The following is a 21,164-nucleotide window of genomic DNA, read 5'->3' as shown; positions in this document are numbered from 1 at the left end:
CTGTGCAAGCTGCTGGCAGAGCAAACGGCTCCCCAGGAGCACAGCCCTCCTCGGGAGGCAGCTGCTGGGGACTCCCGCAGCACAGACAATAAATAATAAAGACCTGTTGCAGGCAGATGTGCCAGCTGCTGTGCTCAGACCTGGGTGCAGACCCTGAACTGCTCTAGAGTGCCAGGTTTGGATTGGGACATAAACAACAATCAAAGCACAAACCACTGCAACAGTGAAACTTATGACAGGGATGATGTAAAATGGCTGCCAGCAATTGCAGAGGATTGGACTGGAGCCAGGATACATTAAAATATTTGTAGTAGCCCCAGAAAAAAGCCAGCTGACTTTCAGAGGATGGAAAGAGGCTGTGTATTTGTGTTTCTGTGTATTCTGATATGTGCATGTGTTCATTTTTAGTGAAATCATGTACTTCCATCATTTCCTTGACGGCTTGATTTTGGGAGGATTTCCTGATAATTTGTGCCAAATGAAACTTCCTTTAGTTATCTCCCTGCTGTATCTTCTGATAACTTGCCCTGTTTTCTAGCTCCAGTCATGGCTGATGAAACTAGATTAAGCTTCCAAAATTACACTGCAGTGAATCAAAGCTAGAGAAAATAGCAAGGAAGAATAAAATATTGTCCCTGTGCTGTGCTTCACCCAAGCTGAATCCAAATTACTGTGGAAGCAGAGCTCTCAAAAAGCTGTTCTTAAGGTGAGCGGGGGAAATGCCATCTTCCCAACACGTAGTGGTTTTGGTCAGAATGGAAAGTAGAAGTCTATTTTGAGACAGTCTGTTTTCCTCATATTCCCAACTAGATGAACGAGGGAAGCTTTGCAAAGCACATGCAAGTCTCTCGCATGACTGCCAGCCCAGAAATGCTTGGGAGAGGAACCACACTTGAGCTGCTCTGTGGGAAATACAGGAAAATGTCATGGAGGCGAAGAAAAGAGCTCAGGCTTCACCTAGTTCGTTCAAACCAGATTTGGATTGTGATTATGTCTAGCAAGGAAACTACGTTCCTTGGATTAAACCACTGGGCTGGCTGCTGATTCAGAAAACACCGACATTGCTAAACACCTCCATCCACATGGTCCTACACAGTGCCTTGTGAAAACAGGCTGGTGAGTTCTGTGTGAACTAATTCAATCACCAGAAGCAATATTCTCACCTCAGGACAACTCTCCCCCGCAAAGCAGCTAGCCTTCCTGGCAAACAAGGTCTTTTCTTTCTGCTTTTTGGTGCAAGGCTCAGAGGACACCTAAGACATCCTTTTATCATTGCCGCAGGCTGCAACACAATCCAAAACTTCCTGTGTGGACTGCTGTGAGGAAATAACTTTTTCTGTCCGTGTTCTTACCCAAGAAGCTCCTAGGCACACACAGGAGTGATGGGAAGCTGTACTTCCCCTGGAAAGCCACTGCATAACTTTGCCTGCAGGTTGCTGCTTGCACTCTCCTGGTACCAGCCCCGTCTGGTGTGACCACCAGATAGTTGTATACACATGATCTAGAGTTGAAGGGTTTTGAACTGGTATTACCACCCATTGGCAGTGCTATTTTTGGATTGTCTCCATGTGGCTGTTATAGGATTCAGGATTTAGATTAAGCATTTTAAAACACCTTAGGGAACTAGCAGAGAGAAGTTAGCACAGAAATCAATTGTTAAAGGGGATGTGAAGCCATGACTTCAGGTAGCTCTTAGGAACAAGTGGCACAAATTTCTTTCAAGGGTAGTTTAGGTGTAGTGGACCCAGCCTAGTTGACCTCTTGAGATGCCACAGCTGTAACTGTTACCAAAGCTCACATTTGTAAGTGTGCCAACATAGCTCACCAGCAGTTTAGTCGCAGTGTTGGTGAATGCATTTCTTCGGAAGAACTGCAGCTCACTTGGACGAAACCAAGCCACACGGTCTGGGGCCTGAGCAGCAATGAGCTGGTTACACCTGTCAGTCTGAAAACTCATCGAACCTGTGTGGAGAAACTGTAAGACATTCCCACCTGCTCCTGGCAGGCCAACTCCCCTGGGGGCACTGAGGGGGGCACAGGGAAATAGCAGAGTCCTGGGCTCTGGGAGGATTACCCCACCCTTCCTTCAGCTCCTTGGACAGCTTTGGCCAAGCAGGAAAGTCCTGCCACTTATTCTGAAAGGTTTAAAAATGGACTTTCTTCCTCTGATGAAAGTTAACTGCTGTGCAGCTGTACTGCATGAGGGATGTTGGGTGGGTCTGCCTATCTGGGCCATCTTTGGTGTTGTGCAGTTAAGTTTAGAGTCAGGATGATGTCCAGCAGCTGTCTGAAGCCTTAAATTCCATTTTCTCTAAATTTTACACTCCTATCAGGAAATAAATCCCTCTTTGATTGGGGGTAGAATTGGAAAGCTGGCAGGTCACTGTCTTCATTGCTGTGCCTGCAGATACAAATTCACTAAGTTACTGCGTAACTGTGAGTGACACAGAGAGCACCACAGGCCAGAGCCCAGTTCAAAAGTGAGAGAATCACATAACTCATGGTAAGAGTGACAATAGGCATGATCTTGCTGGTGATATGCTCAGAGAAGATAGAGGGGACAGAGGATCAGTGGCAAGTACTTTACCTCAGCCACAATACTGATAAGGCCTTCCTATAGCACCTTCCCTATGTAACCGCATCATTCACTTCATACTGACCACCACTTCCCTAACACCACTCTGTTTCTCCTCGTTCTAATGAAGGAAAACATTTTTGCTTTCATTATGTTACGTCCAACAGAGTTAACAAGCCCCTTAGACTGCAGCAAATCCTCTTTCTGTTTTGTGGGGCATCTAGCACAGCTTTTGGCAGTGACTGAAACAGCAGTACTGCTCCATATGGCCAAGCCTTTCCTGCCACCTGTACTCTAGGAGCACATTTGTCTGACACAGCATCTGACTACAGCATGGTGAGCTTTCAATGAAAACACAGTCATGCCACACAATCAAACCCCCGGCGTCCAGGTCTGGTTTGGCTTGCTAACAACCAGCTGTTTCCAAACAGTTTCTGTTCATCCAGAGCTGGACTGGACTTTGTAACAGTGCTCTTGCTAAAAGCAAGTAAAAAATGCTGAGAAAAACATTTTGTACATATCCCACCTACTCCAGATTAACTACCAGCTAAGAGGATCCTTGGAAATAGTAATTACAGTTTCCTGCTGTTCCGTGGCAGAACCTACAGATGTTTTATGTGTATTTGTTGTTTCATTGAGTGGATGCAATATATTTGAAGAGCAGCTAACAAAGTTTTGATTTAGATTTGAGCTTTCCAACATTTCCAGGCTATTCACAATTGGGATTCCGGTCCATACTTAGCTCAAGGCTTTTCAACTATGAAATGTACTTAGATCAGTTGGGCACCTTAGTAATTGTTAATCACTAATTTCTTCCTTTCTAGTCCATTCCACTTCTATCAATGTACTGAGTCAATTTCTACTCTGGTCCACTAACTTCATAAGAGAAATAACACTCATGAACAAGCTCATCGCTTGTTCCAAAGCTGGGAGCAAAGCGGAACAATAGGATAACACTGTACTTGCAGAAGACCAGCCGGCTGTGAAGAGGTAAATTTAGACAGGAACAGTTCTTTGTAGTCACATTAGGAAACTGAGCTACATTTTTTTTTTAAAAAAAAAGGAATTTTAAATAAATCAAAAGAAACAAACAGTAGTAAGCAAGGAAGTTGAGGAAAGGAGAGAGTTTCAGGAATTAAGGTAGATCAGGAGGCCAAGGAAAATGAAGAAAAGTGGTGTCATTGGTGACTGTTTACATACATACCCTTTTCTGTTTGACAACACATCCTGGTGGGTCACAGCACTTCAGAAGTTTAAAGTGCCAGAAAGTTTTAAAGATTTCCCGCATCCTAGCTTCCAGTGGATCTGAAACGAATGTGGTTTAGCAGTATGAAACACTATTACAAGTGAAAGCAGCAGTTGGTGAAGTCTAACAGCTGCTCATATTTTCTACTTAAAGATTCATGATTAACTCATCCTCATTAAAGAGTTGGGTGAAGTCGGATATTTTTATTACTGTGTTTCTTGCCTCTTTTCAAATACAGCCAGTCTGGTGGAAAATATGTGAGTTTGAAAAGTGCAGTGTGTCTGCACAACACTAGAACTTGTTTCTCCTCCAGGTTTTCCCTTCTTTAAATTTGTGCTATGTTCTGCCTCATCAAAAGAATGGGACAACGGTCATTATCCAGTTCCTTCTCATCAGGCCATGTCAATATTGATGTCAGTTCAGAGTTTTGTGGCAAAAAACCTCATGTAAAATCCCTTAAAATCTTTTTCCCTGATTCAGGCTCAAAACTAAAGAAGAATCGACTTACAGGAAGAGAGGAGATGAAAAGCACTCTTCATGCCTGTCCCTCAGCACATGAATGAGTTGTTCATCTTCAGAGGAATATTTGCAAGTGTTTGGGGGGGTTTATGCTATCTGTTTGCTTATTTGAATATTACTTTTGTTGAATATTAGTTTTAATATTCAACAGTTTTATGTTTTCTTGTAGTGACTTGGTCTTGAGTTTAGCTCAGAAAGTCTCATATGCAAGGAGGACCTCAGAAAATTTCCCACTCAAATGTTGAAAAATATACCACAAACATCCCAGTGTGGGGACCTTAATCAGGCAGAACTTCTGAATCTCTAAATTCCTCCTCATTCCCGATCCAAATAAAATAGCTTTTCTCTTCAGTTAGCCTCTCAACACTTCATACTCCCACTACTTTAAAGCTTTTATTGTCATTCTTGTCTCTCCAACATGATACACATACTTATCCCGGCTTGGTAACATTTCTATAGGATTGAGAAAAGTCTGACAGCGTCTTTAGCTTTACTAATTGAGCCTAAGAAACCCAGCATCCCAGGTACTTCTCAGAGCAGAGGATTTTGACTGCTTCCAGAACTGGACCACGCCAATCTCAGCAGCCTCAAATAGTGTCTGCAACTGGTATGTAAAAATCTATCATGGAAAGCTGCATGTTGGAGTAATTTCTGTCTCCATGTGCCATATGTTTAAGTGAAAGAGTGTGACAATCACAGCAGCACACTGTCCAGAAGTCATAAGCAGTTTACAAAATGCAACATGATTGTTGGCAGGCCTGCTGGTCTGGGTCATGCAGCCAAAGCTGAATTTATAAAACACAGTAAACGGGATGGGAAGAGAGGAAGGGCAATTGGCATTTGAAACTGTGCACCAGCCTGATAGGAAAGCTCTGCAACTGCCTCCTGGTTTTGCATTTCCATTTCTTTCTGCTGGCTGGCTGAGACAAGGACTCATCTACCTGCCCTTCCACCAGAGTGTAGCTCTTGAAGAGTGAGTCAGGCTTAGACAGGGGTACTTCAAATTCTTACTCAGGAGAAGTCCTCACATCCCCCACATCCAGGGGACATCTCAGAATTATGGTTAGACTTCCGTGCCAGGGGTAACACATACCTTTCACAGAAGACACAAAAAGGGATTTACAGGAAAGGTGGAACCCCTTTCCAACAAGGAGTACTGGGCCACATTTTCAGGTGGTGGCACAACCACATAGCTGCACAGCCCCCCATCCAGCCCGCGCTGGGTTGCCCCTGCAGAAGATAGGTTATATCTTCCTATCCTGGCCAAAAAGTGCATTTGATGGTGCTCTGATCTCTGCCAAAGAAAGGAGCGGATTGAGTGTTTTATGCAGAGAGAAGGGAGATGTTTGTGCTCAGGCAGCAATTATACCCTGAAATCCAGAGGCTGACGGTTGCTGCTCCAGGGCAGCCAACTCTGCTTCCTGCAGCTGGCTGCTTAATACTGCAAAGGTGATGAAACCTGAAGGGAGCCACTGAATAGGTGGTAATTATGACTGACACAATGACGGCTTGTGCAGACATGTAACTGTGGAACAAAACAGTGCAGTTAGCTAACAAGAGATCAGTATAAGGTTTTTCACTGGCACTGTGTCTCCTGTCTGACACTTCTGAAATTGGAGGGAAAAAAGCTTTGTGAGCTTCAGCATTCAGAGACATAATAGGCCAGACGAGCTCAGGGTGGAATGCCAACATCTGTCCCTTTCAGGATGATTATAGCAGGTTCTGTTTCCATGTTGATTTCTGCAAAACTACTTTTCATACTTGTAGGTTTTTTCCTTCATAAATGTCTCTTCTGGGTTGTTTCCCTGTGATACAGTTGACTACACTACTTCGTCTCTCTCAAGCACACAGCTTTCAGAACAGTTTCAAATAACTATAGGGAGGCATGTGTGTACCCAAACCCATGTTATCAGATTATACTCTTTCCCTTCCTTTAACTAGAGGGACATAGAGCCTTTCTTGAGTATTCATGCTTTTATGCAGAGGGCTGAGAAAAGGACACTGGGACATCCTGTTCAATCAGCATGCCTTTGGAACTTCTTCAAGTGTTAATGGGAAAAAAAAAATCCTTTTCCTGCCTAGTGAAAATATCTAAGATAAACCAGAAATCTAGGTTTCTATAATAATAGTAGTAGCTAGGAAACAGGAGAATAAGGACTCAAATTCATCACTAACTGCATAAGCACTGATGTATCGTCCTTTCTTCCTCCTGTTTTTTGAAGTCAAACATGGAACTGCTCTGGCACAAGACATGCTTTTAATCATGTATGAAACCAGCAACCAAGGTTCACAGTTGAGGGGGGAATTAGGCAGAGTAGTAACCTGTACCAGATAAGAGCTCTAACAGCACATGCGCTGGGGAGGACAGGAGGAATTATGTCTATCACCCCAGTGTGAAAACGAGAACAAAAAATTCCACTCTGTTGTTGGAAATCTTACACAATGCAATTTTTTTCAGAAGTGGTACAATTCCATAAAAGATGTCTGTCTCGATCCATCTACACATTTTAATGAAAAGCACTTTCATCAGAAATTTTCCAAACATTTGCTGATCCTGCCAACAGTGCATTTGCTTTCCATGGAAACTCTATGGAGTACTCTTCCCCAATGTATTCTGCAATTTATACACCTCTTACTCCTCCTTTTCATCTTTGTACTTTTCCCATGTAGAAAACTGGAAAGTCTGCTTCACCCAGTAGCCATGCCATTCTTCGGAAAGAACCTCCTAATACCTAAACCCACCAGTCAGAATTTATTGAGTGAAATCTCGAATACAGAGTGGCCATATAAAAATCACCCATTTTACTCATGGCCATTGCAGAATGATCTGCTGTTTTATCTCTTCCTGTCCCATCCATGAAATTTTTCTATGGTTGTCTAAACAACTAACTCTACAGTTCAATGACGATATCTTTTAATCCGTCCACAAAGTGCCTGTGATGCAAAGTTAGCATAACATAACTTATACAAAAGTGAATGGAAAACATTTTTATGCAATTACAGATTATTGTTCAATGGCCAGTAAGATTTCATTCAGAAGACGTACATATGTTCCAGATTTGGAGCTAATAACTATAGGGATATACAGTTTAAAGAAAAACTGTAATCCAATTTATATTTTTTCAATTATTTCATTGTGTTGAAACAACATGATTCATCCACCTTTGGTTCTGAGGCCAGAGAACGGCCTGTGGAAAGCAGTTGCTGTATAAATAAACATACAGAACTGTGTCTGTGTCCCTCTGTGGCACATACCAGCATTGGTTACTGGTCATTTATTTCTTCTGCTGTGCAAAACATTGAACACTGAGAATTAACTAAAAGCAGGTTTTCCTTTTCTGGATTTTAATAGAGAAAAAATAGTGAGTGTGCCTTTAGGGCTGCTTTCTAAATTCTACTTTGAAGTTAATTCTTACCTAGGTCTTGTTTAAATGTATTAGGCTGTCGCTCCATCTAGTCTAGCATCCTGTCTTGGGCAGTGGCCAGTGCATTCAAGAGGAGCTTTACATGCCTGCAGGAGAAAGGGGTGGTAGGAAATTACAAAGGTGTATGATCAGAAAGAGGAAAGGACACAGAACTAAAGTTATTTCCTCTTACACACAGTTCTCCTTACAGCACCTGGAGCAAGCAATATAATAGCAGGTGCATGTAATGTAAATTCATGGCACACAGACCACTGGAAATGCAATGCCATGAGACAGATGTTGGAATATGTCTGCATAATATTATCAGAAACATGGAGTAAGCCTGCGCATCTGAAAAGACAGCAAAATCTGCTCTTCTAGACTGTCCTCCAAAAAAAAAAAAAAAAAAAAAGAAAAAAAGACCACCTTGCTTAAGAGGAACAAGGAACTGTGATAGAGGAGCTTAAGCTCGGGTTCAGAGAAGCTAGGGCTGCTGCCTACATCCTATCATCCATTGCTGAAATCAATATTCACTGTCATACTGCAGGACAAATAACCAGAGATGTACAAAATAATTGAGGTATGAAGGGACCTCTAGAGGTCTGTGGCCAAGTATTCTGCTCAAAGCAGGGCCAACTTCAAAGGACAGAAATAATATTAAAGATGAGGCAATCAGTTGCATCCCATCTTATCCAATGAACACAGTATAAGAAATCAACCTCACTGTGCTTGGGGAGAGCTAAGAGGGTCAACATGGAGCACCTTGAGGACCACAGTTCCACTGTGATAAATGTTACACAGGCTGATAGACATCACAGATGATACATAGGTGTAAGAAGCAACCTTGTGAGCTTGAATGTCACTCGCAGTGGCATTGCATCTCCAAATGGGAGGGACAGGAAGTATGGCTGTCAGAGAGTTGAACAGCAGACCTTACGTGCATTGCACCATTAATAACAAAGGTGGAAGTTGTTTTTCTTTTTTTTTTTCTGATTTCTCTACATGTTGAATGGATTTTGATGACATGATCAAATTCATTAAATTCACAGGGGCTTGAATTTCTCCTTCCCTTGTTTTTAATAAATACAAAATGAGATCGTTGCATAATCCTAAAATTCCAGAGTATGGGGGTTTTCTGTGTATAAGCTGCATATATAATGTATCAGAGCTCACAAATTAATCACCACAAGTTAGTGGCATCTGAAAGTGGGCAGGGAATCCTAACAGGCTCCCAAGAGGGTGTCTAAGGAGACACTTTGGCAGAAAACTGTGCTGACTTTCTATAAAAAGAGTGCAGTGTAGTTAATTTTAACCACATATTATGCCTAATTAACTCATTATGCAAATATGTACATAATAAGCCACTATCATCTAATGGCCCAAAAATCCAACAACCATGTTCTGAAAGGTCACATCCTAAACCTTAAATACAGAGAGCGAGAGAAAGGAAAAAAGAGTCAGGAGAATGAAAAAAGCTCAAATAAAAGGCTTTACTGCTGGAAAGAACAACAGCGGGAGCTTTTCAAAACATAACCACTTACCTTTTTAAAGAAAATAAATATGTAGTCTGTTCTGACTCTTCAGCTGTGCTTGTTCTGTCTATTTTTCCCACGCCTACTCTTCTCCTTTCATTTTTCTCCTCTAGGCCTCTCTTTCAATGTTTTCAGCATGCTTTTTTGTTCCCCTTTCTCTCTGGGCCAGCTGAAGCACTGAAGACCTTGAAAGAAGGATGACAGAGCTGCATCCCAAAGATCCCAAAGAGGGATCAGAGAGCTGAAGAGTTGGGCTGCCAGCACATGGAGGTAGAATCAGTGTGGGAGTGGGGATGGCTTATTTGGGGTTGCTACCTGGCAAGAACTTCTTAAACAGCAAGGGCTTACTGGAAGAAAAATAAAAATTAAGCTTTTTGACTTTCACTGCATTCATCCTAGCAAGAAAAGTGCTAGAGCGCTGAAGGAGTTCATATCAATAATGCCAGGGAATGCACTGGAAATTCATATCCAGCAAACACTGTTTATTTTCCTGAATGTGCATGCAAGCACATCTCCCACTCACACTTAACAAGGAGAGTCTCGCCTGTTTTTTACAAGCGTAGGCCACTGTGACCCATACTTTGTTTCCTTGGGGGTAGACTACCAGCTAACAACATCCAGCCTTTTCTGTGTTTTTTTCCTCTTGCTTTGAGGAATGAGAGCCAGGGTGGTCAGCCCAGATGTGTCACACCCACATATTCTTAAGTGAGCACGTAACCCTGCCACCAGCCTCTTGCTGCTACCAGCCTCAGCGAGCAGCCTTTCAAGTCCTTTATCCCACATCCCCCCCCAGCTTTGGCACTGTTCAGTAAGGGTGTCTTCTGTGCAATATTTCCAGCTACGTTCCACAATTTGCCCCAAACCTCTCAAGCCCATAATATATGCTGAGTATCCTACTTACTCTGCAGTCTTACCAGAATAATGGTGATAATGTTTTATCTGTCCAATGAAGCTTGTCTGGCATCATATGCCATCCAAACAAGATTTTGAATTGTATTTCCATTGGAGACGATACCATCACACTTTTGACCTACTTACAGATACAGGCCCAAGTCTTATCTGCCAGATCCATCTGCGATTCCCGCTCCTGTTTCTCTGTATATTTATGTTCATGTGCTCCCTCTGCATTCCTCAGAGTGCAATAAATCCCGCCTGCCAACCCCTTCGTCACCTCTGCCTCAAAAAGGATTGCTTCAAGGTCAAGCAGCTCCCTTGTAATGTACAGTTTAACCTGATTTGTGGAGGCGAAGCTTTGAAATTTTTAAAATAAGGCTAAGGTAAAGTAAAGCTTGCAAATGAAACCCTGACGGTAAGCTGGAGTACTTCCCTCTCCAAAGAGTTCGAGCAGAGGGCACTGTGCCATCTGAAGCCATAAGAGCTGGAATTATGTTATTTATGACTCTACACATAAGATATACCTCAAGTAGAAAAGAAAACAAATGCTGACAACAGAAAGCGATCAAATCCCCATCCACGTAAATCAGCAGGAGAGAGGCAGAGGGATAAATTGTCTCCCAGTCTGTCTGCAAATTCACACCAGTGAATACCAGCATTAGTCCAGGCACTTTTAGAAACCTTCGTTGAAGAAACAAAAAGGTCAAATGTGGGGTGGAAGCCTTAAAAGTATCAAGAGATGACAAATAATTGCGGAGTATGAAAATGTTTCATAACATTTTGCCACTTTTCACCTGGATTTGGCTGCCACAGAAGTGCTGCTCCGCTGGTGAAATGCTGGGTATTCTTTTGAGACAGCAGCAATGAAAATTCCAGCCAAAATACTAATATGAGCATTTAAGATGTGGATGGATAGTACAAATGCAAACACATAGGTGTCCTATACATATTGACCTTATGTACCTTTATTGCTAGGAGTGGATGCTTTATGCTTAAAAATAACAGTGTGGTAAACATGCTGAAGTGGCCCCTATCATAAAGAGCTAATAATATGTAACACTAAAGCATAGGTCAGTAAGATTTCAACCGTACTGCAGATATAAAAAAGAGTGTATTATTGAAATTGTTACAAAATTCAAATATTCAAAAACCTTTGGCTAGACTCCATAATGTCATGGGAATAGTTTCAAAATAATGTCTTTATTTAAAAAAAAAAAAATAAAAAATTTTTGTATTCTGCTTACAGTTCTTTTGAAACCTACAAAAATCTCATTTTCAGCTTTCTTCTGTACAATGAAAAACTTTTTTTTCTTCAATAGATGCTGCAATTTTCATGTACTCACCTGACTCTAAGAGTCAAACTTTAAAAAACCAAATAAATTTCCAAAGATCATGAGAAAAGGCATAAGAACACATTAGGACTAAGTTGAAAAGGCCTCTTGAAAAGGCTGAGATTCCAGCAAGTTCCACTTAGCATTAGATAAATGGATTAAAAAATGTCAGTCAACTAAAGATGGAGGAACAGATGCCCATACTCTATATATTTTTTTTTATTTTAATGAATAGTTCCAATGATAAATAACAGATTTCCCTATTTATAGAAAACTAGTGTTACAAGAATATCAGATTGTGCTATTACACCCCCACATGCATACCAGTTTTCTATATGGAAATTTGATAATGACAGGAATTGTTGCTTTTAGAGATTTGGAAACAACAAAAAGAAATGTTTTTTGTTGTTGCTAAAAAGCAAAAAAGCTACCTATCTATTTGATTTTTTAATTTTTTTAATTAATCTGAGACATAAGCATATTTGTTTAACCAGAGGCAGAATTTAAAGGCTAAGGAGAAACCAAGGGAGGAAAAAAAAAAAAAAAAAAGAAAAAAACCCACACATGCAAAGACTGCACTAAACGCTTTTTTCTTTGGTGCTTTTAATTTCTACCTTCCAAGCAAAAATGCATCTGAAAGTTTGCAGAAGTAAAAAAGAGAAAAATCAAATATCCTTGTAATTTTCAAATTTTCAGGTTTGCTAGCCTTCCTCACTCATTTCATGAAATGTGTCATGGTATTTACCAATATGATAAAAAAGCACCCAAAAACTAACATTGCACTGTGTTAGGAAAACTGCCCAAAAGAGCTAGTATCGAAATATCATGTAAAATTCATGTGCTAAGAAAAATTCCATTCAGACTGAGTCACAGAGCCTCATGCTGTATTTGTAAAATTCTCAAACTTGATATGAGAGCATTATTGCCTTCAGGCTTGTTATTTCATCCCCTGGACACACACAGAAGCATATCATCCTTTCATAGGATTGATCAGCAAATATCCTCCAGAGCAGTTAGATAAGAAGGCATTCCCTTCTGCTAGCTGTAGGTTTTTGCTGTGTTGCATTTATTACTGTGGTGTGAAAATCTCCCACTGAGTGCAATACCTTTAAACACTTCTCTGGGTTTTTTTGTCGTTGTGAGGCGCTTTGCCAAGTGGTGTGTTGTGTTATTTACCTTGGAAAAGAATTGTTGCAGCATAATTTATTTTGGTCTGGGCAGAAATTAGCTATGGAAGAAGTTCTGAGACCTGCTTTCTCATTACCAGCAGGTCTTCCATCTGCTTAATTAGAAGTGCAAATATTTGGAAATCTGAAATCCTGCAGCAGCGTCTCAGATAGCATTTCTTTGTTGCAAGATCTGAAAAGTGATCACTGATAATTGTTGATTGTGCTCTGTGTGACTGTAATTACATGGCATTGATCTGATGTTCAGACACCACAGTGATGAGCCTAATATAAGAACCTAAATAGACTAGATACAATTAGACCAATAATCACCGAGAAGAGCTAGTTTAAAAGGGCACAGGAAAATCACAAGCACATGTGAATGACTGAAAGGAAAAAAAAATAAACCAAAAAACTGCTGAATATTTTATCCAGCAAAGTCTATTCAGTCACTTAAGCTGCCGATCAAATACCAAACACTTACCTCTTTTTGTGATCAAAAAAATACTATTTAATTCCCTGCCAGCCTGGAAAACGAAAGAGACTCTGAACCGAGCAGGTAAAGAATCAGGCTGTCTGCAGACATGGGCGGCTGGCCAAGGATTCTCAAGGATTGTCCCTAATACCAAGGGACGGTCTGCTCAGCCGGGTAGGGAGGTGAGAAAGTAGGAGACGACTGTGAGAAGGGAGAATTCATTTCCACAAGAATGTCTGCTTGGCACTGGATAAAGTACTTTTACATTAGCATTTAGCACACCAGCCACACAGCTGTAAAAGGGTAGAAACCTGAGAAGGAGATGAGATAAAAGGGGAATATTGCTTCTTAAGTGGGCTGTGAACTTTCTTGCTCTAATTGATCTTTTACCATCCCACACAAAGGAAAGCAACTGGCACGTTCTGCAGACGGGTGGTTGGTTGCCAGCACCCAGGGAAACCTTCCCACCCTCCCTGCAAATGCTGAAAACCGGGCTCACCCTCGGGCCAGCACAGGCACAACCCTTGTTTTTAGGGGAAGGGGACGTGAGCGCTGGTGGCGTGGTGACAAAATAGCCACCTGGCACGTGGGCTAGCCACATGGCTAGTGCCTCCGCTATAGCATCTTCTCCTCATATCGTGCCATAAGGGAAGAACAACTTTAGTTCAGTTGACAAGGAGGAAAAACTTTTTATTCAAATGCTTTCTGCAGGATCATCAGACCAGCATGTTCAGTAACTCCTACATCCAACCCAAACCAGTATCTGGTCCCCAAGGGTCTCAGAAACCTCCCCAAGCGATTATTTGTGGTAAGGATAAAGGGTCGGTGGAGGAGAGCAGGGTGACCACGGGTGGTGTGGCTGTACCTGCAAAGGCTGAAGGACTTTGGGAAAGAACAGGTTGGGGAAAGGGACATTGCACTTCTGTCAGAGCAAATTAAATGGCTGGAAAAATAAACCATCTTTCAGGCAGGAGGCTTTTTGGGTCACTCTCGTGAAATGTTAAAAGGGTGTTTTCCCCCTGGGTTGGCAGAACATTAAGAAACAACATGGTCAGGAATTTGGACTTGGTGCTAAAAATGTCAGTTTAGCTCCTTTCTGGGAAGCTGACCCACTGGAGAAGGACCCAAACCTTCATGGAGCTCTGTGGAGGCAGACGGGGTCCAGGGAAAGCAGCATCCCTCCTGTCAGCTCACCAAAGCATGCTCTGTGAAGCTTTTTTGTCAAATCAAAAGCATACTAACTTTCTACAATTTAAATTCACAAACAACTTAAAAGAATTGTTCAGTAAATAATTTCACATAACAAGTGAATTTGAGAAAACAGCAATCTGTTTTAGAATAATTTGTGAAGAGATAAGAGGAAAAATTTGTTGAATAAATTATCCGTTATAAATTATTCTCCCACCTGCACTTCCAACCATCCTGCTTCAGTTTCTGCTGTTACTTTCTCCCCGTTCTAAAGCACAGGGAATATTCAACTTTCATGTGCTCAGCAGTAGGCAGAATACAAAACTGTATAAATAATACAAACTCAGCTCATATTTTGTTCAGTGCTCAGTGGCTTTTTACTTATTCCAACGTTTTCCTACCTTGTGTCTGGGTTGGGGGGGAGGGTTTGACAGATTGAAATTCATGACCTCTGTCTCAGCAGGTATGTTCTATAGCAAGGAAAAATATTATAATAAAGAATATGAATTAAAAGATACCCTAACACTGACAACACGCAGCACTTTTCATTTGGAGATTTTCAGTGATTTGCAAAGGCAGATGCGTTTCATTACGCCCAACTTCACAGATGGAGAGTCTAAGACCTTGCAATATGTATGTAACAAAATCTTCCACTTGTTTCAAATCCACCTAAGTTCTGCCCAAAGAGGTTAATGGTGCTTCCCAGTGTGAGAAAGGTGACAGCTATGCCGTTGTGCGGAGCTCTGGGCAGAGGCAGCCAGGCTAGCTCTGAACAGGAAGCACCGGAGCCATGTCAACCTGCTGCTGCACCTGCGCTCATTAGAAGCACCACTAATTAGCTTCACACAGCAACATGCTGCCATAACTATATTGCTTCCAGAACCCAATTAGTATCTCTGTGAGGTACAGCGCTAGGCGATGTAGACGTGCAGCCTGTTCAGAGCTGCTCTGATACCACCAGCCAAGGTCAGTATTCGTGTCTAGACATGGCCAAGATAGGCCACTGGCAAAGCCACATAGATCCTAAACCTCCCAACATTTGCTTTTGTGTTCAACTCACTGGATTATGAAGTTTTCCCCACCCCAAAGGCAAGATACAGCAGATACAACAGCACTATCTTTTGTTTTTAACTCAAACAATAATCATATTCTCTGCAAATACACCCCACAAGGCAAGTGTTTTCTGTGGATGGGTTTACACACTTCACTTCAGTTGCTAAATTTATCCCAAGTTTACCTTAGTAATCTGCAGTGAGCTGATACAGAGACATGTCAGCTGAAGCCAGAAAGCACAAAATCCCCTTCTCCCACCACCTTTTCGTTGTGCAATGAAACAACAGGTTTCTGCATCTGCCTGGGGGAAAGGATTCTGCAGGATGTACCTGGGTGCATAATACTGATTTGCTCTCTGATAAGAAATGTCTCATCAGCATTATCTGAAGAGCCAAGTTTGGGATGAGGACATGGTTGTTCACCAAGTATGAACTGGAGATGCTCTTGGGGTTTTATTGATGCGATTTGCCTGCCTTTACTTCTTGCTTTCTGCGTGCTGTCCCTGTAACAAACGTTCTCATTACCAGTACTGGTCCAGGCCTTCACAAGGACATGGGCTGCAGTCAGTCACTCTGAATTCTTTAGGGGAAAAGTCAGCAATGTTCCAGCTTACAGATCCCTGAAGCTGGCTTTTGTTCCAGGGCAGGCACCCCACACAGCCTCCACAGACAACTAGAGCCACTTTTTAGAAGTAAACTTCACCAGGGCAGAGCCATGGAAACTCATTTGCTTTTGTTTTCTGGATGGTATCCCACACAACCGTGAGGATCAGCTTTTCATTCCCCAAGCTGCTGCTCTTTATCACAGACTAGAAGGGACTGGTGGAACAACCCAAGGCTCACACTGGACAGGGCTGGCTGGGGGCTTTGTTGCACTCCAAATGACAGTGGGGATTTGAGCCTCAGTGTCCCCTATGGTCTGCTTCCCCTTCAGCTGGGAAGCTCCAGGGAGGAGAGGTCCTGCACTACCCATGTGAATGGAGTCCTCGTGCAAGACCAGCTCTTGAGCTTCTCAGTTTGGGTCGTCCCCATCTCTCTTCATTACCTCTCCATTTATGCCTTCAGGGCCAGCTGATGTTCTGGGTGGCTCTTGTCTAAGGAATAATGAACATAATATTTAATTACAAAACATATAATCATAGAATGGTTTAGGTTGGAAGGGACCTTAAAGATCATCTAGTTCCAACCCCCCTGCCATGAGACCAGGTTGCTCAAAGCCCCATCCAACTTGGCTCTGAACACTTCCAGGGATGGGGCATCCACAGCTGCTCTGGGCAACCTGTTCCAGTGCCTCACCACCCTCAGTGAAGAATTTCTTCCTTATATCTAATCAGATATGTTTTCTTCTCTTTAAATTGTCTTTATGGGAGAAACCAGGACTTAAAAGAGAGCTCAGTGCTCACTCAGTGCTCACTCAGTGTTCCAGTCTTGCCAGTGTTCATATTTCAAATTGATGAAATTGGTGGGGAAATGCACACGTGGAACTAAGCAAATCTGCAATGTTGGCTGGGTCAGGCCACTCCAGGGACAAGAGATCATTTCCAGTTTCTCATGGCAAGCGTGGAACCTTACACGCTATTTCTGAGAGAGCCGTTAAAGGGAAACAAATTTTCAAGTAATTAGATTTAAAATGCACTTCTCTATCATTTTCAGGCTGAAAATTACAAGTGAACTTACATCAACATTGTGTTGTCAATCTGGCTTCTTAACATGTGTTTTTACTATTTACAAAAGCCTTTTCTGTTCACCTTTTAGAAATCTTCTCTTGATTCCATTTCCTTTTCTAATTACAATCCCATTTCCTTAGCAAGTCCTTGAAAAAGCTTCCCCCATGCCTCTAATCATCTCTCCAGTTATAATCTTCAAAATTGTGTTCCATTCAGTTTTCAATTTGGCAGTGCCCAAAGACCGATCTCCATGTGGTTAACAACCTTTTATTTGCTGCCAGTTAGGGCTGAGGTTTTTGCTTTTTCTCCTCTTGGGCTTCAGTGATGTACTTGATGCTGTTTAATATATCCTTCTTCAGCACACTTTTGTTATGCAGGTGTTTGCTTTATCACGGACTCCTGGGTTTTCATTTTTTTGCTGGGTGCAAATTTATCCTATGTAGAATCCTATAATCCAGCCTTTCCTTTCATTTCCTTCATATTTCTTCAAGGCCTGATCGTAGGCACAAAGAATATTTTATTTTAGCCTTGATCCAAATATTTTCCAAAAGAAAATACTTTCCAGGAGTGAAATTTCAGCTGAAAATCAGGATAGCAACACTAAAATTAACTAAGCTATGCTGATTTAGATCTGCAAAGGGCTCTGGTCCCCATTAATATCATGTGGAGACACTCAGCTTCTTGCTGCATTTAAAAGGACAGTTCCTGTCCAGTCACCCCTAGGGCGTCATGGGGTTCGTGCCAGGGCTATCTTCTGAACTATCCTCCTTGGTGGACCTCTTTCTTCAAGCACATGAGCAGAAACAGGAGCCTACGGCCGATCCCTGCATGTCCCATGGAGGCAGGGTACCTAACAGGTAGGTGTGGCAGACAAAGCATCGGGACTGGTGAGTCCTTCTATGGAGCTTGCGTGTAGCTTTGGAGAGAAATGTCAGGTCATAATGGAAATAGGAGGGGGCAGAGCTTTTTGCAAATACCCACAAATGTGTTTTCTCCCTTTCTCCTACCTCATCAAATTGTAATTTTAAGTGGTGTTCCTTTGCGCAGTTGGTTTCAAAGTATGCTACATCAGTTTCAGAGAAATAAGAATGATGGACGGAAAATCAACTATCTCCTTTCTCTGGTCACTCGGAACAGAATGCAAAGATGATTTTTTGCACTTATTTCCCATGGCAAGACAGGCATTGCTGTGCCGGCTTTCTAGGAGCCAGTCACAGAATCCAGAGCAGGCTGCAGCTGCTCCCTCCGTGCCTCAGACAGTACCACCTGAGGAGCAGTTCAGTGCTCTGGCTGTGGCCGTGAAGTCACAGCTCTGTCTGAGCCCATCCTATTGCACGTGAACTAACCTGCTCGGGTCCAGTGCTAGATAGATGTGCCTGCTGTTGTCATGTAATGCTTGTGCCTACGCAGTGCCTAAAGCCCCGTCGGCAATATGCAGATGATCTTGTCCCAGGGGACAAAAGGCACTATCAAACATTTGCTATTTTATATGTATAAATACATTTGACAACTTTAGAACTGTGTGAGCAAGTAAGTGTCTGAAGTAGAGGGCAAATTCACAGCAATTTTCTCTCCTTGAGTATCTTCCCGTGGGAGGGAACTTTTTGAGAGGCTGTGTTCATTTTCCTGTGACTATGGAGAACAATAGAAACCAGAATGATCTTTACAGAGCCCCCACCTCCTTCATGGCATTAGTTAGCATGCAGAGAGCTGCTCTGTGGACAGGAGAAAGGCACACATAAAGACTCCAAGGAAGGCTTCTGCTTTCCTCTTCCAAAATTACCGTTTAGAGCCTGCAAGGTACATCACAGTAGGCAGGAAGATGCTAAATACAGCCCTTTCATATATCTTTTAGCAACAAGGACACAGGTGTGCTTCTGCTTCCCTCCATCACTGGATTATGCTTTTTTAATTTTCAGGTGGGGATTGGAATGTCTCCTCCTGGAATTGTAGATGAGAGTTACAAGGTTTGTCTGCCCCATTCAGAAGAAAAGAGAATGTTTCTCTTTGCTTTGTGGTACCTTTGTACTTTATTTAGGCACACAAATTAAAAGACAATGAACCGTTTTATCACTGCACTATTTTTCGCAGTGAGAGTTGCTTTTCAGAGATCCCAGCATTGGAGCAAAAAATATTAGTATTTTTGTGTGTGAGGAACAGATGTGTCCACTTCCCTCTCCTGGAAAAAGGCATGCAAAATATTTCATTATGATGGGGAGATCCACTTTGGTCAAAGGATCATGACTGCAAGCACAGAGGCTTAATCTAGCGTCTCATGTAGGTGAAACTATTTTTGAAGGACAGGATGTCATTAAAACACATGAAGAAACTGAAAACTATGGCAGAAAGAAATGGAAATTAACCCATCTCCTGCAATACAATAGCCCTGAAATTTGCCTGCCATTGTTTGCAGGCGTTATCAGGAAATACCACAAAGGTTGTGCTACTTCCATTTAATCATACAAAACAGAAGAGTAATATAGGTAAAGCAATATAAATAGGTACAGACACAGAGCTATATATGTTTATGCACATACACACTAAATCACTCATACACAAAGCTCCAATCACAGCAACAGCCCAGGATTTCTGTTCAGTTACTGAATGTTTCCCAGCACTGCTATATCATCTCCATATGAAAAGTTTTCTTAGCTCCAACAACCACCTCATAACAAGTTCACTTGTTTTTCCTTTCTCTGATTTGAAATTACAAATTGTACCCCAAGGCATAAAATAACTACTTTAAAAAAACCTGAATAAACAAATGTGCAATACCTATAGCTGTGGCCATTATTATTTGCTGTAATTTAGAAAAAAAGCAATATTAATAAAAAATTCTTCTCTGTTTGGTGACCATGATATAGAGTTCTTTTCCACATTATCAATCAGGAGTGAGTCAGGGAAGTGCCACCTCTGTCTTCCTACATCCCTGTAAATCAGAAGCAATGCCACTAAAACTGGGCATTAAAACCTGCCTGACAAAAGAGCAAAATCCATTGATTTGAAGGCAAAACACCAATGACTGCAGACATTTCATGGCTAAAAGAGACATTCAGAGACACCGGGAAAATGCTGTGCTCTTTCCCACACACAAAATGCAGACACTTTCCTTTCTGGGTTTATTTTCCCCCACTATTTTACCTAAGCTGTCACTTCTGTTAAACTGTTCATTGTGAAAGTTAAGCTGTCTCTAGAGGTGCATCCAGACTGCTACCTTCTACAAGTTTCCCAAAGATAAAAAGAAAGCTATGGGTACAGATTACTAATGCCTTCCCACCTCACAACAGTTGCTCCAAAACACAAAAGGCCACCTGAGTTGCTTTTAGTTATGTCCTTGCCATTTCTCAAGGACCTGGAGTTAACTTCACTGGATTTCAGCCCAGCATAGATCGACAGAAAATCCCCACCGTTTCTCTCAAAGTTTCCCTCAAAACTGCCCTTTCGTGAAGTATATTTTGATGTCTTTGTTCTACCCCCTCTCTCTTCTCTCAGAATGTCAAGTCCATTTCTGCAAATCTGCTCACTCCAGATTTTCTGATCACACATCAGTTGAAGTTCAGGAAAGCTTTTTATCTTCTGCCACCATCAATGTTGTTTTGATACACTTCTGTCCAACGTATGCCTGAAAAACACATTACTAGTGTTAGTTCTTCCTAATGTTAATAACCTTATTATAGATTAGCAGGCATAATTATAGCAGTATGTGCATAGCCACTCTGTGTCCGTTGCCATGTGATGGGTCTTTTCTAAGACTGTTAAAATGGGTCTGGCTCTGGCTCTTTCACTTTCTGTCAAGCTCAGAGGCACGTAACAACTGCTACTCCCAATCAGAGCCCTCCGGAGCATGTTACACTCCAAACCAGTCAAGGATCAGTTACCTTCACTTTTTTCTCCCTTCCAAAGGGGAAAAAAAAAGAAAGCTACTACTTAAAGTACAACACACACATCCACAATTATCAATCAGTATCTGAGCTGGCTCATGCCTCTTTGAGATATCCCATGGTTTTACCTTCTGTGTCTCTGTCGGGTCCACTCCATTGATGCTGTCGGGCTCACGGGCTCCTTTTCACTTGCTTCTGAGATTTGGCATCCATCTCTTCCCACCAAGGGAAGAA

Source organism: Falco peregrinus, chromosome 7 (assembly GCF_023634155.1).
Source record: "Falco peregrinus isolate bFalPer1 chromosome 7, bFalPer1.pri, whole genome shotgun sequence".
Lineage (NCBI taxonomy): Eukaryota > Metazoa > Chordata > Aves > Falconiformes > Falconidae > Falco > Falco peregrinus.
Note: the sequence above shows the minus strand (reverse complement) of the source record.